This window comes from Onychostoma macrolepis, chromosome 14 (assembly GCF_012432095.1).
Source record: "Onychostoma macrolepis isolate SWU-2019 chromosome 14, ASM1243209v1, whole genome shotgun sequence".
In the NCBI taxonomy this organism is placed as follows: Eukaryota; Metazoa; Chordata; class Actinopteri; order Cypriniformes; family Cyprinidae; genus Onychostoma; species Onychostoma macrolepis.
Window position 1 is genome coordinate 14,310,543 of NC_081168.1, and position 12,101 is coordinate 14,322,643.

Below are 12,101 nucleotides of genomic sequence, written 5' to 3' on the forward strand. Positions count from 1 at the left end.
CAACTTCCCATTTTCTCACACGCCCCATCAGGTTGCAAGGGTACTGGTCTTCTCGTTTCTAATAATTGGAAATACTCAACCCACTCTTCCCTATGCAAAAAAAAAAAAAAAAAACATTTTGAGCTTCATGCTATTATGGTAACAGCTCCTGTTAAACTCCATATTGTAATGATTTATCGCCTTCCTGGTCAACTGGGCACCTTTATATAGGAGCTGGATGGGCTGCTGTCCTCATTCTCTGTGAATGGCAGTCCACTTGTAGTCTTTGGTGACTTTGAAACCCATCTGGAGAAACCTTACACTGCAGACTTCCACTTCCACTCCTAGCTTCATTCGATCTCAAAAGGCTTACCACCTACAAGCACTAACAAATCAGGCAACCAGCTTGACTTAATTTACACATGCAATTTTATCACAGACAACATTTGGTAAAACCTCTAGACATCTCTGCTCATTTCTTTATTATATTTAACCTACGTATTACTACCTGTGTGCCACCAATTCCTCTACCAGTTACCTTTAGGCAAAAACCTACGCTCCCTTTCACACCTCCATTTTTCCTCTGTAGTGTCATCCCCTCACCCAGCCATTTCTCATCTCTGGATGTAAATACAGCAACTGACACATTATGATCCACTTTTACTTCTTGTCAAGACGATATCTGTCTAGACTGGCTAGTGCATACTACTCCTTTTAACCTAAAAAGTTGCCCCATGCCCCATCTTTACTGTATTTTTGCTGAGCAGTCTATTGGGTGGCTCACCAATGTACTAGATTTCTCTAATACTAAAAGTTAAGTAGGCTTGACCAAAATGCTTGTGGGGAGAAGAATTTATTGAAGATAAATAGCAGTTTTATAGAAGTTCTTCAATAGCTATGTTAGCATGTCTTTCTTCAAACAGTCTTAACCCTTGTATGAATCCTAGCTTTTCCCATAGTTCTGTCTGTGGGATATAATTTTATACCTGAGGACAAAAGGGCTAGAAACAATACTGTTAGGACCTTCCCACTGAAGATTCTGCAGTGTTCTTGAGGAATGCTGCTCCTTTGTTATTCTAATGGGATGGACCATTTGGTTCACACCTTTATAGACACAATTACATTATTTATTTCACAGAATGACCAACTGAACTTTAACCAATCAGGTTTCAGCAGCGGCCATTCAACTAAGACTGCTTTGCTGTCGGTCACTGTAGCCCTGCAGATAGCAAAAGCTGATTCCAAATCATCAGTTCTTATTCTGCTGGATCTATCTGCCGCTTTTGACATTCTGAATCATCAGATTATCCTGTCTACCATCACCGGATCTGCACTCCACTGGTTTGAAGCTTATCTCACAGGTAGGTCTTTCAGGTTTCCTGGGGAGGAGAGGTATCCAAAGGACATCAACTGGCCACAGGGTTTCCTCAGGGATCAGTTCTTGGACCCCTCATCTTCTCCATATACTCTACATCACTGGTACCCATCACACTATGCTGATGACACACCAGACAACCCAATAGTAGCTGCACAGATCTCAGGCTGCCTGACAAACATCTCGGCATGGATGAAAGAACATCACCTGCAGCTCAACCTGGCAAAGACTGAGCTTCTTGTCTTCCCTGCCACTCCGACTCTACAGCATGATTTCATCATCCTGCTAGGTTCATCAAAAATTATTCTTTGGTGGCCAGCTGACCTTCAAGAACCATATTGTAAAGACAACTCAATCATGCAAGTTTGCATTGCACTACATCAGGAGGATCAGGCCCTTCCAAACAGAGCATGCTGCACAACTTCTTGCCCAGGCCCTTGTCATTTCTAGGCTGGACTATTGCAGTGCTCTTCTAGCTGGACTTCCATCATGCGCAATCAAACCTTGACAAATGTTTCAGAACACAGAGGCACGACTGGTCTTCTATGAGCCCAAAAGGGCCCACTTCACACCTCTCACTATCTCCCTGCACTGGCTCCCGATTGCGGCTTGCATCAAGTTCAAGACATTGATGTTTGCGTACAGAACAGTCACAGGCTCAGCACCCTCCTACTTCCTCCTCACTCTTACAAATCTACATCCCCTCCAGAGATCTGAGATCTGTAAGTAAGCGATGCCTTGTGGTAACATCATAGAGAGGCATTTTCGTTCACATTTCCTGGCTGGTGAAATGATCTTCCCAAAATCGCAGTAATTAACAGAACACCTGATACGTTATCTGACAGCAACACTAATTTAATCCCATACCCGACCCATTTGACATAAAAACTGGGACCCGAACCTGCACCTGCATTAAATCTCCTACATGAGGAAGACAAAACTCATTTATTAAAACTTTTATTCAAATTGTGAATAGATTAAATGCAGAAAGCAAGCAAAGAGTGCTCCCTTAAATATAATTACTACAGCTGTCAATCAGTGGCAGCGCGATTGGCTACTGGTCCAGCTCTTGGTTACTGGACCCGCAACCCACCTGTGCTTGTCACCATCTGGCCCGGACTCGCACCGCACCCTACACATAAATTGTATTCCACCTGTTACATCATATATTAGCGGTTCACCCGCGTGTGCCTGCCAGCATTCAGGACTCTGGCTTCCCCCTTGTAGACAACATAATAGACAACTCTGGCCCCAGAGAGTGATTTCAAATTAAGTTTACATGAAATGTGGGCCTGGAAAGTACTTGAAAACAAACATAGGTCCTTGAAAGTGCTTGAATTAAATTTGAAATAAATTTAGTTCATGGCGCTATTTCCAAAATTGTCCTATATGTGCTGTCAAAGACAGAACGAAACGGCACAAATGATTGGGGTGGAGATGGGGTAGCGCAAAAAAAAACTTGGCGTGTGTTGATGTGCAGCCTAGAGTTTTCTTAAGCCGCTCCCGCTGAGTTTCTGACTATTACCGCCCACTCCCGCAACGTCTGTGTCCCGCTTCCGCAAACATTCTATATTGTATATCATTTTCGCGCTATTAATATGCGGGGTATTGCAATCACATTTGAATGAGCGCTCGCAGTTCACTTTCACGTTCGATTTCATGATCACACACACTCTGTGTAAAGTGAGCACATCTTTACAGTGCATGAATAATTATTAGGCATGTTGATATTCTGATCACATTTTTTTCCAAGGACATTTTACCAATTCCAAAGCACATCGATCTTAATAACTACTATTAATTTTGTATTTAATCATACATATATATATATATATATATATATATATATATATAAAAGTGATGTATAATTGTCCATGAAGGCTGGAAGTGAAAATCTCCTCATATTCATGTGTGCAGAATTGTTAGGCACATTTTCTTTTACAGATAAAATGAGCCAAAAAAGAGATTTACCTGAAAAGTAAAAAAAAAATAAAAATAAATCACCATTGAGAAATATTCAAAACTAATGCAATACAGAAATTGTAAAGTTAAGACATGACCATTGGTCAGCGAAATGCTCACTGGGTCAGCAGGGTCAGACAAAAACAGGTGGAGAAGAAAAGACAAAATAATTAAGAATTAATGTGAAGAATTAGGTGTAAAGCATCAAACCTTTATTCTCCAGCGCCACCATTTTCCAGAACTGCAACCTTCCTGGATTCTCTAGAATTACAATGTGTCAAGTTCTCAGAGACTTTGCTTGGGTAAAACATCCTAAAAAATGACCCTCGCTTAATAAGAATAACATGCTGAAGTGTTGTGAAATACATGAAGACAAATTTTTGTAGGCTTTATAGACCGATAAATTGAGAGTGACTCTTGAAGGACCAGCACCACATCCTCTTGTACCACTGTTTGAAGAATTTCTTCCAGAATAGCAGTAAGTTTTAGGAGCTCATTTTTAGTCAATCTCTGCAAGACAGACTTTTCAGGATAGGAGACGGACTAAAAATGAACTCCCAGAACTTACTGCGACATGGAGCTAAGGAGAAAATGTAGAACTTGAAAAACAGCTTAATGAAAAGCGTGTACAGTTTTAAAGCAAAAGTTGAAAGTCCTATTTTTTTTTTCTTTCTTTTTTTTTTTTTTTTTGCAAATTTGCACATGTACAAGGTTTAAAATGTTCATGACACATTTTTTTAAAATATAGAAATTTTGAGCAGCTGCATGTTTGAGCACCTGCATTCCTCTAGGTCAAAGATGAAAAAATGGGATTTAGAATTTAGAAATAATTTTGACTTGAGTTATTTATTAATGAGTAACGTCTCTATTGAGACAATGTGCAAATTTTTAATGTTAACACTAACAGGTTTTACACTGTTATTACAACATTTAACCACTTTCATTTAAAAATTGTGAAATTCTTTCAAATTTAAATCTTGTACAAGAACTAAAGCAAAAACCAGTTTGATGCATATTTTATCAATATTTTAGAAATTGTATTTGAATATTACCAGTATTAACACGACTGCTCAAAACGGTCTAAATTCATGAAACCTCCACATTTAAAACATTATTACTCTGACATTTTTAATGTAAATGTTAAGTGTAAGTAAAATGTTTAGTACTGTAAGGTCTTTCATGACACTACATATGCTGCCGTGTGAATTTGATAGGTGCTTGATATATAATAAATGGTGCTTAAAAATGTCCTTGAAAGTCCTTGAATCTGGTGTTCATGAAAGAGTGGGAACCCTGTAGGTAACATTAAAGGTCTACTGAAGTGCCTTGAAATGCACAACATTATGTGGTGTGTGCTAAACGTATAGCCTAATCATTTTTACAATTAACCATGGTATTCGTAGTAAAACTGTGGTTACAGGCTACAACTGCAGTGTAAAAAATGTACTGTAGAATTTACAGGATGTTACTGGCAAAAAAGTTGCCAATAAAATCTTGTAAAAATGATGTTAATTGCTGTAAAATGGATTACAGTATAATACTGCAAAGCAAATCACAGTTAATTGCTGTATGTGAAATACAGTAATTTGTAGTATTTTTACAGTAACATTGAATTAAACTTGTAGTTTATATTACATAAATATTTTGTAATCTCACGAAAGTACAGTATTTACCTGGCAACAAAAGTTTCCAATAAAATCCTGTAAATATATTTTACAGCAATATTTTGTAATCTCACTAAAGTACAGTATTTACCTGGCAACAAAAGTTGCCAATAAAATCCTGTAAATACCCCTAAATCCAAGATGATGTTGTAATAATTTAACAATGAAAATGCTGCAAATAATAATTTTAACAGTAAACAGTAAAATACTGATTTAAATTAATTATCATGAGAACTCTCTTAATACATTTACAAATGAATAAAAACCAAGTCAAAGATGTTGCAAATAAATATGTATTAAAACTGGCAGAAAGACATTGCAAGGCTTTTACTGGTAAAAATAAAAATGTCAGTCTTTCAACAGTTAAAATCTTATCATAAAAATAACATAGCATCACAAAATAACTACAAATAACTGTTATATCACAAAAAAATAAGCCATATTCTGAGTAGAACATTCACTTTCTATAAAAAAATTAAGGTCAATCAACAGAATTTGTATAATTTTCGTTAAAGGATTAAAATAAAATGCTGGAATCAACATTATACCACAAATTCTGTTGTTTGAGCTTATGTTATATTAAATTTAGAATATTCCTGCAAAAGACAATTTAATAAATACATACTGAAAGTCCATCAACTTTCTGAGATGAGGACACACATGAGGGTTGTCCCTCTTCTCTGAGACCTTTCCACTTGTTTTGCCTCTGTGTATCCGTCTTGTATCCAGTGAGTGTTGTGATTCCAACAAAACATCTGCACATAAAAACAAGCAGAAGCTTTAGAATAAAGTTCAGTATTGAATGAAACTAGCTCAATAAAATAAATGTAAAAATGCCACTTATACAATACAATCAGCATTTACCAGTACTTAAACTAAATAAGTAACCTTTTTCACAAATGAAATTGCTCAAGTAAAACATGTTACCTTTTGAAATTAATTCAAGTGTGCAAAAGACGCCTGCTCCCGGGACGCCGGGCTGAAGTTGTAATAAGACTGAAAATCCAGCCGCAAAGTTGAGGTATGAATTCACAACCATGTGACCCTCGAATAGGCCTAGTCAAAAGCCACTGGGTGCACCTGAAATTAATAAATAGAAGCAATAATGTAACTTACAATACAGTATTTCAATATAAAATGTAATATAAAATACAAGTTTATCAAATGATTTACAACAGAATTAATAAGAATTAATACATTACCTAATATAATCAGCTTCAGAGAGTCTTGAAGCATCAAACATTTCTCGACATCAGCTGCTATTCTTTGCACCTACAAGAAATAATGAAAATTATCTTGTGATTTAAAAAAAAAAAAAAATGCATTTACATAAATGAGACCAAAATGAACACCCAAAAAGGCATATATTTTAAAATAAACTTTTACATTTGATTAATAAATTAAATTATAACAATACATTGTAGAACTGTACCACCAATCAAATTAAATAATTTATAATGCAAAATTACAACTGTGTTATGACATTAATGTTTTACATTAATTTTTGAAATTACAAATAAGAAACGTTGTAAAAATGCAATGATACTTTTTAAACGTGAAACTAAACCGCCATTAGGTGGCAGCAAATAATTTAATGAGTCAGTCAATTGAGTCATTCATTGAACCGATTCGTTCAGGATGCTGAATCATTTAGTAAACACCGCTGAGTTTTGCTTTTGATCTTCGTTTGGAACGATTTTCGTTGGTGAAATAAAACAACAGTCAATATTGTGTCTAAAAAGTAAGTAACTTAATGTTAACTAATTGTTTATTGAACTACGTAACATTTGCAATCGTGATAATCAGCAACAGATCACTTGTTATTATACTTAACAATATCAGATGTTATAAATAAACTCAACAGTTTGAACATTTACCTCATGTTTCTTCCGTGAGTTTATGTGTGCTGTTAAGGTTATTTGTTTGTTGAATGTAACATTAGCAAAATCAGAATCAGTCTCGCGTTTCGATGCTTCCCTAGTTATTTTTTTTCACTCAAGTTTTAATCAGGCTAACTTGTCCAATCGGGCATGTAAAGATGTATTTCACAAAACAATTGCCCCGGACAAGCTTTAATGTCGAGTACAACTACAGTGGCAATAGACACAATTTCTCATTTACATGTTGTTTATAATTATAGTAAGATGTCACGTCAATATGGTACAGTTGAACACATACAGGTGCTGGTCATATAATTAGAATATCATAATTAGGGATTTATTTCACTAATTCCATTCAAAAAGTGAAACTTGTATATTATATTCATTCATTACACACAGACTGATATATTTCAAATGTTTATTTCTTTTAATTTTGATGATTAGAGCTTACAGCTCATGAAAGTCAAAAATCAGTATCTCAAAATATTAGAATATTACTTAAGACCAATACAAAGAAAGGATTTTTAGAAATCTTGGCCAACTGAAAAGTATGAAAATGAAAGCCCAGGTTGCTCTGATAGTGGCCTTCAACTCATCTGCATTTTTAGGTCTGGTGTCTCTCATCTTCCTCTTGACAATACCCCATAGAGAATCAGGTTCAGGTAAGGCGAGTTTGCTGGCCAATCAAGCACAGTAACACCATGGTCATTGAACCAGCTTTTGGTACCTTTGGCAGTGTGGGCAGGTGCCAAGTCCTGCTGGAAAATGAAATCAGCATCTCCATAAAGCTTGTCAACAGAAGAAAGCATGAAGTGCTCTAATTGTTCCTGGTAGATGGCTGCGTTGACTGTGGACATCAGAAAACACAGTGGACCAACACCAGCAGATGACATGGCAGCCCAAATCATCACTGACTGTGGAAACTTCACACTGGACTTCAAGCAACATGGATTCTGTGCCTCTCCACTCTTCCTTCAGACTCTGGGACCTTGTAAAATTTACTTTCATCTGAAAAGAGGACTTTGGACCACTGAGCAACAGTCCAGTTCTTTTTCTCCACAGCCCAGGTAAGATGCTTCTGACGTTGTCTCTGGTTCAGAAGTGGCTTGGTAGCCCTTTTCCTGAAGACGTCTGAGTGTGGTGACTCTTGATGCACTGACTCCAGCTTCAGTTCTCTCCTTGTGAAGCTCTCCCAAGTGTTTGAATCGGCTTTGCTTGACTGTATTCTCAAGCTTGCAGTCATACCTGTTGCTTGTGCACCTTTTCCTACCCAAATTCTTCCTTCCAGTCAACTTTGCATTTAGTATGCTTTGATACAGCACTCTGTAAACAGCCACACCTTTCAGTAATGACCCTCTGTGACTTACCCTCTTTGTGGAGGGCGTCAATGTTCGTCTTCTGGATCATTGCCAAGTCAGCAGTCTTCTCCATTATTGTGGTTTCAAAGAACAAGAGATACCCAGAATTTATACTGTAGGGATGGTCATTTATTTAAACTCAAATGTAAATATTCTAATATTTTGAGATACTGATTTTTGACTTTCATGAGCTGTAAGCTCTAATCATCAAAATTAAAAGAAATAAACATTTGAAATATATCAGTCTGTGTGTAATGAATGAATATAATATACAAGTTTCACTTTTTGAATGGAATTAGTGAAATAAATCAACTTTTTGATGATATTCTAATTATATGACCAGCACCTGTATAAACAAATGAAATTTCACATATTTTGCTGTTCGTCAGTTATTTCGACAGATAGAAGTTAAGGTTACTATGACAATCGTTCACACTGGGCATTACGTTAAAAGTTGGGTAAACACTACTTTAAATGCTCTCAATAAGAAAATTAAACTGCCAAAATTAGAAAAATGCAGCATTTAGCCTAACTATGCTACACTGTAAAAAAAAAAAAAAAAAGTTGAGCCAACTTAAAATTTTAAGGCAACAAACTTCAGCAGATTTTTCAGTTTTCTCAACTTGTTGTTTTAAGTTTATACAACAAAAATTTGAGAATCTCCCACAAAAACAAGTTTAGCAAACTCAAAATTCTGCTGAAGCTGGTAAAAAATGTTTTTTTAAGTTCGCTCAACTTTTTTTTTTTTTTACAGTGTATGATAGCAATTTCCATCTTACTGCACATACCAAGGCCGCTTGTCTAAATGTGTGATAGCAGGCTATTGTGACATGATATCACTTATACATTAACTTAAATAAATACAAAAGGATATATTTCTTAAGTAAAATTAAGTGAACTTACCAGGAATTATGAATAAAGCCTCTAATCTTCAATCGTTCTGGCACTGCTCCAGTCGGCTGAATTTCAGATTTGAACGATGCGCGCGATCCCATAATGCCACACTACAGTAAAGTAGTGTAAAAAGCAGAAGCTACAGTGATAACACCTGCTTATTGTAAATTAATTGCGGTTGACATGGAAATATACAGTTAACAACTGTAAAACCTTATTTGACCTATAATGCATTGCGAATTACAGCTACATCTTGTAAAATTTTTAAACAGTAACATTCTGTAAAATTTTGCTGTAGAAACTACAGCAATTTTTTACAGTATGGTAATAAAAATGCCCAAAAAACACGGTTAGCCTATACTTACTATAGTAATACCATTGTTAATTTTCATAAGGGACTGTGTATAATAATATGAAATAAATGTTTTAATAGATTATGGCATTTACATCACAAATTGTCGGGGAGTGACATTTATTTGATGTCAAGGAGAGTTGCTGTAAGCCCATCAGAACTGGGTTGCGGTGCAGGGGTACGGGACTAATGACAGGTCATTGAAGGGTAAGTAGTCTAGCCTATCTGGAGTGCATATCAAGCTTAATATTCATATTTATATGTTTCATACGTTGTATATCTGTATTTGCTGTCGGAGTTCGGATGTTGTATGCAACCCGCTCAGATTTCTACCTCCATCTGTTTTCAATTCCAGAAGATCTGGATGCGGTCAGGTACTCTCTGCGGGTGTAATGAGCTCTGAACGGCCGCTGAACCAATGGATCTCTCGTCTCCGAAAACGTCAAAGCAAATTTTTAAATAGACCTTATCTTTGTTAACAAACCACATATTTGAAGTCCAAGCAAGCACATTCTCGCCTAAAAAAACTCTTAAAACTGCATTCCGTTACACAAAACAGTATTATTTTTAAAATTATACTGGTTTTGGCCATCCGCCATGACACGTGCTGTGAGAAATACAGCAACTTCGGCAAGCAGAGTGATACAAACGGTGAAGAGGACGAGGAGCTATGTTGGACTCCAATATCGCATACCTATCAGCCAATCAGATTCGAGAACCAGAAAGAACTGTTGTATAAACATAAATATTTCAAGATGAACAGATTCACAGTTCAGCTTTTAAGTGCTTTGTATTTTACTTTTGAATTAAAAACAAATTTTTGTGAACAATTTGCATTAAAGACACTGATTGAAATGCTATTGAAAGTTTAGTCTTTATATTTCACTATTTACACAAACAATACATTCTGATCTGAACAGTGCAACTAAAAGTGCAAAAAGCCAACAGATAAAAGTTAGCTAGTAGCTGCTCTTCCTTTATCTTCCTTGATCCTTCCCACGCTGTCAAAAGTAGCGTTCAAGCTTTTCCTTCCCTTTTTTCTTTCAGATTGTGAAACTGTTGATAGTGCGTCTGTTGCTCCCCCCTCCCTGTTGTTTGTTTGAATGGATGTTGTTTTGTTGATTTAAAGAAAATAAAAAAGTTGATCACAAATAAAAGAGTAGCGTTCATGCTCTGACACCACATCCATGGTGTTTCACATCCATTTTTCATGATTTGTTTCCCATTTTCATGTGCAATATTTAACCTTTTTTTTTTTTTCAACTGTATGCAAAACAGATGCAAATGCAATAAATACTGTGGCTGTTCAGCTGTAAGATGCTAAAATACACAACAAACTTAGTCCCAAATGGACTTTCAATACATTAAGCAATTCTGTTCTCCTAAAAATAGCATGATTCTGTATTATATAGGACTATTAGAAACCCTAGAAGCATTGTAAATGTGATGGATTTTATTTGGAGAAGGTCTGAGACACAATGAGAGCACTGAGGATTAAAGTTTGACTGTTAGTTCATTTGTGAGAAGTGACTATGAAAGCCAATCTTGACTGTCCTGTAACATGATCTATGGCAGTATAACAAACTCCCAACATCTAGTGATTGGTGAAAACTCTGCCACCTACTCAGAATTTGCATACAGCTCCCTGCTTTCTTTCTGTCGGTGTCCTTGTGCACACTTGTGAAATGGCAGAGACAGAAAAATATATGGATCCTGCGGGATGTCCAATCTAACCACAAACGGAGCACATTTCAAACTCAATTAGCCATATAACACCCCCTTTAGAGGAGTCGAAGCAGAGCGATCTTGCTCTGATCATCAGTTTAAAGGCTAAAGCACTCAAATCTTATAGACCAGAAAAGGGCTAACATATCCACCCTATGAGAGCATCAGGTAGGATCTATTTCTCCAGCCCCTGGATATAAACACTCGAATCAGCAAAGAAAGCCACAATGAATCACCTTAATGTGTGTTCAATTACATAACTGAAGAGCGAAATTCTAAAGCCTGCAATAGGACGGATATCCACCCCCCTTTCTATACCCCGTGAGGCCCATTTTAGACTTATACGTTTTAATTTGTACAGAGTGCTCCAGCGTAATTCACATATCATTGTACCCCAGTGGGTTACGACAGTCTCATCTTTTAAGTAAAACTGCATTTTTAATTTAAATTCTTTTGTTCGTAAAGTTTGTAGCCTCATGCATTATTAGAATGGTTATGTAACTTGGCCTTATTACAAGGCTTTCTAGAATACTTGATTCTGATTGGTCAATCACAGCACTGGGTGGGCAAATATTTTTGTATAATGACTATGGCAGAAGATGTGATTTGGAAGAGAAGAATTGAATAAAGTTGTTATTTTTGTTTTCTTTGCGCACAAAAAGTATTCTCACTGCTTCGTAAAAATTATGATTGAACCACTGATTTCACATGGACTGTTTTACGGATGTCCTTACAAAGTTTCTGGGTCTGGGAACATTTCAGTTGCGTTTCTGTAGGATCAGAAAGCTATCGGATTTCATCAAAAATATATTAATTTGTGTTCTGAAGATGAACAAAGGTCTTACGGGTTTGGAACGACATGAGGGTATTTTTTTTTTTGGCAGAAACTTTAATTTACAAGTCTTCCTTCAA